This window comes from Carassius auratus, unplaced genomic scaffold, assembly GCF_003368295.1.
Source record: "Carassius auratus strain Wakin unplaced genomic scaffold, ASM336829v1 scaf_tig00003593, whole genome shotgun sequence".
Taxonomy (NCBI): domain Eukaryota; kingdom Metazoa; phylum Chordata; class Actinopteri; order Cypriniformes; family Cyprinidae; genus Carassius; species Carassius auratus.
Genome location: NW_020523533.1, coordinates 32978 through 48184, shown reverse-complemented (window position 1 = coordinate 48184; position 15207 = coordinate 32978). Strand labels below are relative to the sequence as shown.

At 36.9% G+C, this 15207-nt stretch overlaps 1 long non-coding RNA gene across 1 annotated transcript; it reads right to left on the bottom strand.

Moving 5' to 3' along the window:
* Positions 1 to 11147: 11147 nt before the first annotated feature.
* On the bottom strand, positions 11148 to 14978 carry LOC113070250 (uncharacterized). The gene is made up of 2 exons (XR_003279889.1): positions 14720 to 14978; positions 11148 to 11390 (listed from the first exon to the last, which is right to left on the bottom strand). It is a non-coding gene; the product is annotated as an uncharacterized LOC113070250 (long non-coding RNA).
* Positions 14979 to 15207: the final 229 nt, after the last annotated feature.

Genomic DNA, 15207 nt, shown 5'->3' with positions numbered 1-15207 from the left:
ATGATGTGATTTAAATTTTTCCTTTCTCTTTGGAGTGTTAAAAGCTCTTGGTGCATGAAGAAAGTTGCAAAGACTAAAGGCTCAAAACCAAAGAGATATTCTTTATCCAAGTTAAGACTCTGCCATGCCCCCCTAAAATGGCTCATTCAAACACGCCTCCAAGTTTACGTCTCTGTGTGGATATATTTGCAAGACCAGATATAGACAGCTATTTTAAAATAAGTTCTAAACTTTACAGAAAGTTAAAATTGGAGTAATGTGATCCTTCTTTTTTGTTCCAGTAAGAAGCCTTGCTGCAGCATTTTGGAAAATTTACAGGTGAGAAATAGTTGTTTGAGGCAGTTCACAGTAAAAGGAAATACAGTAATCCAGGGGTGATGTTATGAAGTTTTTCAAAAAATTATTAGCCATCCAACATTTTATCTCCTCAAAACAGTCAAGGAGCACATCCAAATAATCACTGCTTTCAGATTTTGCTGAAAATAGAACTGTGTATTGTCAGCACAGCAGTTGTAAGAAACTGTATTTCTTAAAAGTGGCACCAAAGGGAAGCATGTAAAATGAAAAAAAGAAGAGAGCCTAAAATGGACCCTTGGGGCAGACTGCATGACAAAGGAGCTGACAAACAAAGAAGAAAGCTTTCCAATGTTCACTGAGAAGGTTCTGTCTTTGAGATAAAAGCCCAACCACTGCAGAGTGACATCCTGAATACCCACCAACTTTTCCAACCGATGTAACATAATACTATGATCAACTGTATCGAATGCCTCACTTAAATCAAAAAAAAAAAAAAAAAGCACCGCATATGAACCAGTATCGAGAAATTGCAAAAGGTTCATTACTAACCTTCAACAGTACAGTTTATGTGCTGTAAAGTGATTTAAAACCTGACTGAAAAGTATCAAAAAATGTATATATATATATATATATATATATATATATATATATATTAGGGCCGGGACTCGATTAAAAAAATTAATCTAATTAATTAGAGGCTTTGTAATTAATTAATCGAAATTAATCGCATTTAAATATTTGACCTGAGAACAGTGAAAAGTAATTTTTTTTCACATGGATTTATAGTATACCATTGAATAATGACTGAATACATAAGCTTAAGCAACAAAATATTGTTAATTTTTGTTCAACCAAGTCTAGCAGACCAGTGCAATTTTTGCCATGAAGTGTAGCAATAGCATATTTAGAAACAATTTAGAAATAGTACATTTCAGAAATTCAGGAAGCTTATAGGTGCTGGAACCTTCTGTAAAGTGTTTTTTTAAGTAAAACACAATACTGCCAATTACATTCAGAACATAGGAAACACTGACTATTAGAAAACATCTCTCTGTTGCTTCAGAGGCCATAACATACTAAGACCAACTCTCAATAACCTTGGCCAAAACAATAAAGAGTTCAACATAAACTGCCAGTTGCAACAACAAAATAATACATAGTTCAACATAAAGTGTAAAGTCCACGCTAGCTGCTATATGTTTTGCGTTGAGGTGATACTTGAGGCTCGATTTGCTGCGGTGAAATGCGAAGCGAAGCGAACGCTAGTTGGTGCTTCAGTATCGGTCCGCCGAAACTCATCCAGTGAGAAACGTTCCGCGGTGCAAAAATAAGTTATTAAAAATGCGGGATTTTTTTTTTCTGTAATTAATTAATCTTAGTTAACGCGTTATTTTTTTGTGTAATTAATTAATCTCAATTAACGCGTTAAAGTCCCGGCCCTAATATATATATATATATATATATATATATATATATATATATATATATATATATAGCTAGCTGTAGAGAAGAAATTGGATGAAAACAAGTTAACAAATCTGTTGATGAACATCTCAATGGGGGTTCATATGTTGAGGTTGAAAAGGAATTCAGAGTTAGCCACTTTATCTGACTTTTGGTAGTCAGTAATATACACTCACTGGCCACTTTATTGGGTACACCTTGGAAACATTCCACAGAGATTTTGGTCCATATTGACATGATAGCATCACGCAGTTGCTGCAGATTTGTCGGCTGCACATCCATGATGCGGATCTCCCGTTCCACCACATCCCAAAGCTGCTCTAATGGACTGAGATCTGGTGACTGTGGAGGCCATTTGTGTAAAGTGAACTTATTGTCATGTTCAAGAAACCAGTACGATTTGTGACATGGTGCATTATCCTGCTGGAAGTAGCCATCAGAAGAGGGGTACACTGTAGTCATAAAGGGATGGACATTGTCAGCAACAATACTCGGGTAGGCTGTGGCATTTAAAAACTGCTCAATTGATAATAAGGGGCCCAAAGTGTTTGAAGAAAATATCCTCCACATTACTACACCACCACCACCAGCCTGAACCGTTGAGACAAGGCAGGGTGGATCCAAGCTTTCATGTTCTTTACCCCAAATTACGACCCTACCATCTGAATGTCGCAGCAGAAATCGAGACTTATCAGGCAACATTTTTCCATCTATTGTCCAATTTTGGTGAGCCTGTATGAAAAATAACCTCTGTTTACTGTTCTTAGCTGACTGGACTTTTTGAAATACTTGGATCAGCCCGTCTGGCACCAACAACCATTCCACATTCAAAGTCACTTAAATCCCTTTTCTTCCCCAATCTGATGCTCGCTTTGAAATTCAGCAAGCTATTTTCAACACATCAAGATGCCTAAATGCATTGAGTTGCTGCCATGTGATTGGCTAATTATCAATTTGTGTTACCAAGCAATTGAACAGGTGTACCTAATAAAGAGGTCGGTGAGTGTATAGTCATAATCTTGTACTGTATACTTGAAATGTGCCAAAAGTTAATAACATTATAAGTTTGAAAAGTTAAATACCACATTGTCATGATGATGTTGGGGATGATGCTGATGGACAGACTAACTGTAAGTAAACATTAAAGTAAAGAGACACAAGAGAGCAGCAAGAACACCCATAAGATCAACATTAAAACCATCTCATAACAACTAATTAATTATTAAAATCGTTCTGTCATTTCAGACCTGAGGAAGCCCATAACAAATGTCATCATGTAGTGGAAAAACAAGGCTTCTCTTTAGAGACAGTCTTTTCGCTGAGGGCTAGTGCTGTCAAGAAAAAGTACAGGTATTCCCTTGATATGTCAGTGTTAACTAGGCCTAAATTGTGGATGAACTTTCCTAACTAGTTAATGCAAAGCGCCTTCAATGAGGTGGCTGTTAAGCATTATTATTATTATTGTTTTTGTATTCTAAAGTGTTTATTAATCAGATTTAATTCAATGCTGATTTAAAAATTTACGACTTTATTAAAATCAAAATTGGTAAATTGACCTGAACTAACATCAACTAATGAAATTTTGCTAAATCCACCAACATATTTGTTTAGAACAGTATGGACTGTCACTTTAAATGCTTAATCTGTGCATGTCTCTCTTTTCACTTTTTCACTGGAGAAGGCAATATTATGGATAGAGAGCATAATTGTTGTGATTTTTTATGAGATGTTTGGAGTCTCATTCTGACTGCAGCTGATTCATAATTTATTGAAGAGCAATTGATGTAATCTGTTCAGATAAAGAAACAAACTAATTTACACTTTGGAGTACATTTTTTTATTTCGGAGTAAATTAATCTTCGGTCACACTTTATTTTAGTGTGCAATTCTCAATATTAACCAACCATTAACTATGACTTTTGCCTCAATTAACTCCTTATTTGCTGCTTATTAATAGTTTTTAAGGTAGTTGTTAAATGTAGGGTATTAGGTAGGATTATGGATGTCATGAATTATATGTACTTTATAAGCACTAATAAACAGCCAATATTTTAATAATAGACATGCTAATAAGCAACTACTTATTATTGTGAATTCGACCCTATACTAAAGTGTTACCATTCTTTCTATTTCTCTTCTATTCTCTTTATTCTAATAGTGGTTTATTAACTAATGTTGTAATAAATATTGTAACAATAGTAACAATGTATTGCTCATTGTTATGTTAGCTAATGCACCAAGTGCTACCAAAATTTTTATAAAACTGGAAGCTTTATTGGTCTATTTGTCAATAATCTTTTTTTAATGTATTTTCAAGGCAAGCATCAGAGTAACCTGCTCCATATCTCTATATATCCAGGGTTCTTGGCCTGAAAAAGAACACCTGAGCTACATATTATTGATATAATGCACAAACCACTGGTTGTTTATTAATGTTTATTCTTTATTTGTGTGTCTTTGTTTGGCTGCGCTTACAGGGAAGGCTGCTCTACATGCATAGAGGCTTATATCCCCAAGGAAGTTATGTTTTTACAAATACAACACACTTGATAGACAGAATGATCATAAATTATTAATACATGTCATAATGAGGAGATCAGGGAGCAGTTTAGGAAAGAGTTGATTCAGCTCTGCCTACATTGTTTTTTGTGTTTCTATCTTTTACAACATACATTACCGATCAAAAGTTTTTAACAGATTTTAAGATTTCTAATGTTTTTTTTTTTTTAAATAAGTCACTTCTGTTCACCAAGCCAGGGTCTCCCCCCCCCCCCCCCCCAAAATACAGCAAAAGCAGTAATATTGTGAAATATGTTTACTATTTAAAATATCTGCTTTCTATTTGGATATATTTTAAAATGTAATTTATTAATGTGACCAAAGCAACATTTTCAGCATTATTACTCCAGTCTTCAGTGTTGCATGATGCTTTAGAAGTAATTTTAATGTGGTGATTTGCTGTTTAAGAAAAACACTTTATTAGTATGATTATATAAAATAAATCTGGATTATATAATGAATAAAAAGATTCAAATATCAGCATTTACCTGAAATAAAATCGTCTGTACCATTATACACAACATAATTCAAAAGCTTTCAGTCAGTATAATTTTTTATTTTGACGATAAACTTTATTTATCAGGATTTAGTTTAATTTACTCTAGCTTCATGTTCAATCTGACTTTAATTTTAAGTGATCATTAAAGTTATATTATTTCTAATTATTATTTTTGTAATTAATTTAGATATTCGATTATTCTGGAAATCCTATACTTTCAATTGTTCATTCATCACGGACCTGACATCACTTAGCAATTCAGTCGGCCAACAGTGAACACAGGGACACAAATTCGCCACTTCTGATCTTACTCAGAAGATACAGGGTAATTATAATACCCTTATATATGCTGCACCCTGCTAGCAAATAACAAAAAGTATATCATGAAAACTGTAACTTGTTAAGCCAGTGATAGACAGAAATCAGAACCCCTGCTACATTCATTTTAGTATGATCTATCCTGGACGCAAACAGACGAGGAAACTCTAGACTGCGCTACAATCTACTAAAATAATGAAGAGATCAGAATAAATTGAATATAACAAATTATTATTATTCAGGTAAAGTTGTGTCATGCTAATTAAAAAATTAAACGATTAGAAGCCAATTCAGAATTAAATTCAGTTCCAATTCAGATAAATACATGATAAAAACATGGATTGCTCAAAGAGATGCATACCTGGCAACAAAGAGACACACAGCAGTATTTGAGTTCTAGTACAAAGGTCCAGAGATTCACATTCACTGTGGGGGGCTCTTTTGGCTACAGAATCCCCAAAGTAGTGTTTTGTCACTTCTCTTATATACTCAGAACAGAACAAAGAAGTCTTCAAATAAAAACAAAAAAAATTATAAAAAAAAAATAAAACATTTGGTTTGTTAGGTTCTCTTGACCTAGGGTCACACCTGGCTGGAGATAGATAAACATTCTCACAGACCCTGAAGCAGACACACCCCTCAGCAGCCTAACATAATTTTTCAAATTTTTACAATCTTTTTCATAATATAAGTGACTACTGTGAGATTGAGACCATTTTACCAATTGCACAGACATTTAGAACGATACCTAACATGAAAGGTTGATGATTTTGAATTCTGAAGATACAGTAAATGCATGATATAAGTAGAGTAACTTTCTTGCCAGTCTACTTTTCGTGACCTATGCCATCAAGGGAGGAGGGGGGCTTAAGGGTTGATGAAAAGGACAGCTGTTTCTTTTTTAATTTACATTTTATTAAAACCTGCAAAAACCTTTCTGTCAAGTGATGTAAATACTATAGTTCATTGTGCATGGATATTATATTCAAAGTTTCTTAAGCGAAATCAGGGAGTTTATAAGACTTGTTTATTCTTTCTTTATACTTTAGACATGTAGAACATATCAGTGTTTGTGCATCAATGTCTGTAATAAGTCCTGTAGGTGTGAAACTTTTAGGAATCTTATCCAGGTTGTAGTCTAGTCCATATGGTCAGTCAGTCGTATCTGACATAAAGGATCCATGAATGAAACTGTGACCACAAACACCATTACCTTAAGTGAATTAAATGGCAAGATTCAGCAATATGCATCTACACAAATAACTAGTTTTTGTTCAATCCGTTACATATTTTAATTGCATGTGGATTTTTTTTTTAATTGAAGTTAATCTAAAGGCTATCTTAAGGATCAAAATGATGGGTTAAAATGTAAACTTGCTTATTTTTAAAGTTTGGTGCAACAAAATTATTAGATTAACCTTGACTGGGCCTTTAGTGATCATTTAAAATATAATTTGAAGAAGTGTTTCTTTCACAAAATGACCACTGAATATAACTATAAAATATACTCAATTGTTCTACCTCTTCACCAGGGCACTCATGTTACTTTAATTTCTTTCGGGATAAATGAATGAATTCTACGTAGTGCATAGCCCCTAAACACTGTATAGCAATCAACTATGCATATTACAAACTTTACATTTACCATACAAGGTTTTTTTTTGTTTTTGTTTTTGTTTTTTTTTTATAAAAAAGATTTTGTCTTTGTTACTCTTATTTATATAAGATTATAGCACATTTATAGCATTTTTGAATGACTGTCTTCATGAGTTTGTCTGCATCCATATTGCTTGTTTCCTCTCCCTTGTATGGTAGCAGTTATTTCTTCTAGTTCTTTCAAAGCAGTTCTTTCTGCATTTCTGCTCACACGGCTCATTGGCTTAGATATAATACTTAGAAGCATATATTAAGAATTGTGTGTCCCACTGCGTGTCCCATTTTAGCGCAATCCCTATATTGACCTTGCAGTTTTACTATAAGGGCACCCAACTCACATGAAACTGAACTAAGCATATTCTACCTACCTTGCTGATATAAATTACTACACATTTGAAATGGTAATTAATTCTGAGACAATAATTTGGGCAAAGCACATTAATGATTTGTTTAAGACTTGAAGCTAAAAGTTGAGGACTTGACTCAAGACTTGACTTGGGACTTGTCTGTCTTGACTTGATTTGGGACTTGTCTGTCTTGACTTGGGACTTGACTTGAGAATTTAATGCAAAGACAGGACTTGACTTGAGAATTTAATGCAAAGATGAATATTTGCTTGTGACTAGCAAAATAATGACTTGGTCACAACTCTGCCTCTTACTTTGTTCACTGAGATAAAGCCACAGAAGTTCCCCATGGAACAAACAAAAGTGGCATTTTTGATCTCTCTTCTCACAGGCAAGGCATTGCTGTGGGCACATCCCATCTGGAACACCCAGAGTACCATACTTAACTCTTTTGATGCCTTCACTAATCATTTTAAGGAGGTCTTCGGTACCATAACAGGAGAGTTATCCATCCGTGATTAACTTCTGGGGCTGCGCCAAAGTACATCATCCACCAGTGATTACACCCGGCAGTTTTGCATGTTGGTGACTAGAAGTGGGTGGAACGAAGCTGCACTGCTGAGTACATAAAGGAGAGTTTCATGCAACCAGCAACCTGTGTCTCCCAACGACACTCAGCCTGTCAGCCCGAGGCAACTGCTCATCCAGTCTCACCTGCTGCCTGTCCTCAAGTACCAGAGTCTATGCAAGTCGACACTGCATGCCTCACACGCACGGGTCATGCACGCAACCTTGCAGCTGAACTTTGCCTGTACTGTGCCTTTGCAGATCATCTCATCAAGGTCTGCCCCATTCGACCCCCACGCCCTGTGGTGAGTACCATTCAATTAGACCCTGATATTTTTACCGTCACTGTTACCAGTGCAACTTCTGACTCAGGTTGTTCTGTTTCAGTGTTTGCCCTTGTTCCGTAGAGTTCAGAAAGGTTTTTTTCACCCATCCTTTTTGTATTTTTCTCTGTCTTTATCTCTCAGGTCCTGTGACCGGAGAAGCTCTCTGTCATTCTTCATTATGGACATGACAAAGCTTCTTAAGGAACCAATTGGAGTCTAAGGGTCCTGTGATTGGAGGATCTCTCTGTCATTCTTCATTATGGGCATAACAAAGATTCTTAAGGAACCAATCGGAGTATAACGAGGGGGTATAAGAAGTCAGAAGTGACGCTGGACGGGAGCAATGCTTTTTCTCGGGCTTGCATTAGTTTGTTGGCTCTGCTGTCCACACGTTGAGTCCATCAGTTGTGATTGTTACTGTGGGTTTGTGTTTTCCCAATTGCTCTGCTCTTCTTAGTGTTCCGTTGTTGACTATTAAGTTGTTACTCTACTCTGTATTCTTCAAAAGAATTTGCTTTTGGATGCTTCCTCGACTCAGAGTTGAGACAAGGTTAGTATGTCAGTGTAAGGTCCAGGCACCCGGCCCAAGGAAGGTATCCGTTGCTGGATGAAGGTTTCCTGTGTGTTCTGTCTTTCAGCGCGTAGAGTTATTCATTTTAGGTTAAACTCAAATCTGACTCCATTTTATTATTTAATCTGACTCCATTTTAGTATGACCTCGAATTTAGGTTGAAATGCAAATTGGTTGTATGCCTTTTTAATTAATATTCTTCTGACATTTGATTATTCTAGTTAACTCTATTTTTATATTAACTCATTCATTTGGGTGCTCATGTTGCTAACTAGGATACAACGTAATCTACTAGTCAATAATTACAGAGTAAGACAGAATAGAATCAAAATGTAACAATTTATTTACAGTCAGGTAGATATGTATTTTGCCAATTACATATCCAATTTAAACACATCAAATCATATCAATACAAAACATCAAATTCTCAAAGATGAATCTAAAAGTAAAATATGCATACCTGACCTTAGAAAATACATAGTATGAAGTGAAGAGACACACAACACACTACGGCCTTTCTGGCTACAGAAATCGCCCTGATCCTTTTGCTGCAATTCTTTAAATACCTCAGACCAAGACAAACATCCCCCGAGATGGAGACAGAAACTAACAATTGGAATTTGCATTACCTCAGGTCCCAAGCCTGGGTGGTTTTACAACTCAATGGGAACAGGGGGTAATTTACATGGAGGGCCATAGGAAAGGACACTCCCATCACAGTAATCAAGATATCTCTTGACTCTTCAGATCTGTATTATCTTCTAATCTACTTTTGTAAGAGTGAGACCATTGTACCAGTTGCACTGAGACATTTCCAATGATACTAGACATGAGTGTTAGTTCACTTGCATTGACATTTTCATGTAATCATTTTGAGCAGACTGAGTAGAAGGAAGAATGGGTGAAGGGATTTAAAATGAAACAAATGGCCAGAAGTGGAGGAGGTCTCCTGCTCCTCCACTCTGTGGGGTGTCTCGAAGATGCCCGTGTATGTTTGTATTGTCTGTTTCTCAGGAGATCAAAGTATCTCAGGTTCTTTCGTCCTTACAGTTCCTCCGTTTGACCCCCAATGGGTCACATTCAGATGAATCCAATGGGGTCACCGCTAGATGATTGTTTATCTTTGAGATGTTATCTCAAAATTGTCTTTGTGATGTAAGCAGCTTGAGAAACCTTCTGAGGGCTGTATTCATCTGCAGAACACTCAGTCTCAGCATGTGTGTGTTGCTTGAGTTTGGCAGGTGGATGAATGTCTCCAGGGTTTCTACCTGTGGTTGAGCTCAGCATGTGAGCACAGTTCAGTGGGTCAATCTGAGCCTTTACAACTTGTTCAGTTAACGTGTCCTTCCTTTGTGGAGAAACCTCTGCTCCTTATGGCACCTTCTCTAGGACGATAGTCTGACCCATCTTCGTGAATCCTCTCACCTCCAGCGGTGCAGTTTTTTTAGCAGACTTCAGTAGGTGAAGGTGTTCTCCTTGCTCCTTGATTTGTGTGGGACACCTGAAAAGCATCTTAGTGGCCATTCAATGACTGAATTCTGATCAGTTTAATGTCATCACCCATGGAGTAAGATAGAAACGTCATAAGTTAACATAAGAACAGTAAAACAAAACAAAAAAATACCCTGATGAATTCATGTCAGCCAGTGCAAGTGGTACATTTGATGTTAAAAGTGGTCCCATGTAAACATAAAATTTGGTATGAATGAATCAAAGGAAATGCAGCAAGAGGTCAGTATAACTTGAGCATTAATTTAGAAGTATGCATCAATAAACGTCATATAATTACTATAAGAATAATATTCAAACACAATTATGAAGGTATATACAATAATCACACTGTTAATTCAGGAATTTTCTATTTCAAGTTACTTTAGAAGTTTAGAAGGTTTTTAAGAAGTGACTTAGAACACAATTAAAAAAAAATTCTACAATGTAAATCCTAAATTCCTTGTAACAGGTGTGTGTGTATGTGTGTGTGTGTGTGTGTGTGTGTGTGTGAGAATGGGTATCTGATATAAAGGTTAAGTCACAGTTGATGGTTTGGTAAAGTTTAACATTTTATGATTGATTGATAGAGATGAAGTGCAGGCACATCATATTTGATCATTTTAATAATGTTTATTGTCATTAGTGATGTGTTGGGAAACCAGGGGCCCTCTGGCTTGTCAACCACCCTAATAACAATCTGAAAGATTCAAAATTTTAAATTGTAAAGGCTTGTCTGCCTCTGTGTTAAAAAATTTGCACCATCGATCTGTGACTTGTCGTACAAATGAGTTACAGTGTTGTTCCATTCGTTTTTTAGACAGTTGCAGATAGTGGATATTTTATATCTTTTGGGAATGTAATTAATTCTATTGTCCTGTGTGTGTGAGGCTATGTGGTTCTGTCAGTATGATGATGGACAATAGATCTTTAGTGGAGTACCACGTTTGTGATCTAAGCCATCATTGTCTTCTGATTGTGGTGTACAGACTGGATAGTCTAGATGAGGTGATGATGCAATGGGTGAAATGTGTGTTCTATGGTCATGTCTGGGAGATGAATGGAGTCTAATCTATAGCAATCTGTGTTGCAAAAATTTAGTTCCGGTTCTAATCCGGGAGGCCATGTAGATATTTGTGTGGTGATGTTCTCCTGTGAGGTGTGAATGGCCCCTTCAAGTGTCTCCGCATCCATCTCCCACTTTTCAGGTTATGTAACAATTCTGTTGTCCTGGCTTGGTGCAGAGGGGACAAGACACCCTCCTGGTATCTGTCCTCCAAAGAATTGCAGTGGTCAACCTGAGACAGAAACAGATACAAAGATAACCACAGTTAATGTTGAACTTTTCATCAGTTTCATGTTCAGGCACGTGGAATTATTTTAACTACGTTCATCCTCATGTATTGTAGTTTTAATCCAGATGTCACATGAAACGGAGTTTGGTTGGTCCGATCTGAATCACTGCTCCTGTTTCAGTGCAGTCTGAGTGTGTAACACCTGATGCTGCTCTTGCAGTAGAGCCCTCACAGTCTGTTGTGTCATGAGCATTAGAGACCCCAGTTCTACTGGGGACATTTTCTAGATTAATTGGTGTTTTTATCACCCATGTCGTCATGAATTCCAATGGACCAATGTCCATGGCTTTAGTTGCTGTTGCTCTCATTACAGTCAGATCTGTGGGCAGAAATGTGTTCACCTGTTTTGGTGTTGTCTGTTTGACAATTGTTGTTTTATGGTGTTGTTCACATGCAGATCTCTGTGGCACATAAAAACTTCTTGTATTTTACACCCCGCTCTCATTATTTTTCAAGTCAATTTAAAAGATTAAAAGATCAAATGGTCTTTTGTGGCTGTATACGACTGTGGCTTTGTGTAAATGCTGTCATGCTCCAAACAAAGGAAAGGAATTTTTACAATTGTTATGTAAATTTGGTCCTGTTGCTGTAACAGGTAATAGCCTCTAAGAGCGAGTGTAAGGTGAGATCTGGCTCAAAATACTTCCATAAAATGTTTTTATTATTTCAAGATTAGTTGCAAATTCAGAGTTTCCATTTCCAAATAATGTTAGCCATTCTCTCTGATCAGATCAAATTTTTAGTTGTCGCTCCTCAGTGAAGGATGAATTGGTTTGCTATCGCTTGTGCCACACTATTGAAATGAAATCTCACTTCCTCCCTTTTGGCACTGTGAAGCAAATCAATCTGCCACACGGTTTAAGTTCTCACATGTGAGGAGATCATTTTCATTAAGACATTTATGAAATCACACTGTGGCCACATGGCTATTCTATGCTCCTCTACATGGTTTAACTGCAGCTATACAGAAAATAGCAGAGTGTACCACTCAGGAGACAAACAAATTCAACACAGACACACATGCAACTTGAAATTTCTATTCAATTCCAGTATTAAAGTTATTTAAATTTTACACAAGACACATGGTCTAGAATGCATGTACATCTACAACCTTAAACCTAAATGTTTACACACTTGCAGTAAAGCAGTCATGTGTTTTTTAAAGAATAAACTAAACTAAGCTATGTGTACATTTAGTAGCACAAACAACTATAATGTGTTTTCTATGCTCACAATGTTCAGCACAATTATAAATTTGAAAATGCAAGCAGGATTATTGAAATTTGGATGTTTCCATATTAAACTCATCGCTATTAAACTGCTAACCCACTAGTAAGTGAGGTCAGTAGCTGAAGGCCTTGCATTAACAATGCAGTCAACTCACCAAGAGTGTTACCAGAGGTAGACTTGTTACATGTCAACCCCTGATCTTTTCCTTTAGAAAGTGATATCCTACGTTTCAGAAAATAAGGTGGAGGTCTACCCCTTCCCAGTGACCAGCATTTTTCCTCTTTATGGCCTATTTTCTGACAGGAAGAACAAAACCTGCTATCTTTGCCACAGGTTTGTTTGCTGTGTTCTCCTGAAGTTTGAGGATTTTCATGAATCTCTAATGCTTTCTTACGCCTTGCGCACTGGTCCACAACTCTGCGCTATTATGGTGCTGCATCTCCTTAAGAACTGAAATCGGCACACTATCTTGAGCAGTGGCACAGGCTTCCTCTGAACTAAAAGTTCTAGATTCATCACAGCGAGTCACCTCCTCCAAGAAGTGGACATGCTTTTCAGCCCCATTGCCTTTAGAATAATTCCCTTCTGTCATCCACTGTGCAGATGCAATGGTTTTGGGCCTTGATTTCCATCTGTTTTCTATCCTTGAACCCCAATCTACAATCGCTCTGAATGTGTTTTCGGCTGAATCTGCTCCGTTTAACAAAGCATTTTGGACTGGAGTGCCAGCATTGATCTTTATGAGCTGTAACAATGGTTCGTGATCACGGCTTGCATTTTCTAGACCGGAATATTCTTTGTATGTCGTCCACAGACGTTCGGCGAATGTTTCAAACGGTTCATTGCTTTCCTGCTTAATTTGTAGTATCCTGCTCCAATCTGCGCTTGTTGCACCCCTTATATCTAGCAATGCCTGTTTTAATCGTTCAAAGATACTTTCGTCAGTTTCGTTATTGTTTCGCTTGTTTATGTCTCCAGATTTCATTTGAGGGGTTAATTTAGATCGGAGTTCTTCAGGAATGGTTAAGAGTGCGATTTGCCATACATCCCTAGTTTCCAATTTATACACTGTGGCTTGTAGCATCAGTGTTTCCCAATAGGGTTGGAATGGCCCTCTTCTTGGCATCATTCCCACAATCTGTTTGTGTGTTGTACACTCTTCGCATGTTAATGGGCGGCTAATCGTGGTTATTTCATCGTTTGTATTTGTTATGGTTTTGAGTACAGCAATTTTAACTGATTTGGAGGGTTTTTCGCTGGATTTTGCTCTGGTTTTAATTGGACTTCGCTGATTTTGTTCTCCGTGTCTCTGAACGGGATCTTGGTTTCTCTGAGAATCTAATGCGGCAACATCATCATCGTCACTATCGCTGTTTCTATCATAATCAAAGGTTTCATTCAGTGCCGCTTGCTTAACTGCAGCCAGTGGGAAGCCTGCATTATTACAGCAGTCTTCAAGAGCTGATATATAATTATTGCCGGTTTGGAGTTTCTTTTGAAGCCCTTCGAGTTTTCTTGACATCATCTCACTCTGTCTTGCCCAACCTTGTCTTTCGAATGTAAATGCCTCGACCTGTGCTCTTAGTTTTTGCAATTCTTCAGAGTGCCCTTTTTCAATTTCTTTGATGCTTGTTATTGTTCGTTTGTTTTCAGCTATTGTCTCGAGGTCATTTTTACGAAGCAGGTAGACGATAGCAGTTGGGATATTCTTATATTTCGATTTAGATGCCAATTTTTTGCCCTCGGCCAAAAACCAAGCTACAATTTCATTGTTTTTCCATTTAAGATTGAATCCTTTATCATTTAAACTAAGAAGTGTGTCTTATATTTGTAATGCTTGAATTTCCATGATCTCCTGATCTACACTGTCACTGTATTGTCCCTGAAAAGCCATGTTTCCCGGTTAATTCTCCCCCCACCGGATTTCTACGGTCTCCGGTCTAACAATGGGTATGTCGACCCGTTCTAAAAATGTGTCTGTATGTGAAATGCAAAAAGCTTTCCCTCAACACTTCTAATAAGAAAAAAAAGAATGAACTTACCACAGCAGTTGTAGACAGGGAAGAAGCTCAAACCTTATGTCTTCAGAGAGAATCAATCTGAAATTAGCACTGGAAAGACGTCACTTGCATAATTAGGGAGATCACGTCGGGGTCACCACTTTGTAAGGTCCAGACACTCGGCCCAAGGAAGGTATCCGGTGCTGGATGAAGGTTTCCTGCGTGTTCTGTCTTTCAGCGCGTAGAGTTATTCATTTTAGGTTAAACTCAAATCTGACTCCATTTTATTATTTAATCTGACTCCATTTTAGTATGACCTCGAATTTAGGTTGAAATGCAAATTGGTTTTATGCATTTTTAATTAATATTCTTCTGACATTTGATTATTCTAGTTAACTCTATTTTTATATTAACTCATTCATGCGGGTGCTCATGTTGCTAACAAGGATACAACGTAATCTAATAGTCAATAATTACAGAGTAAGACAGAATAGAATCAAAATGTAACAATTTATTTACAGTCAGGTAGA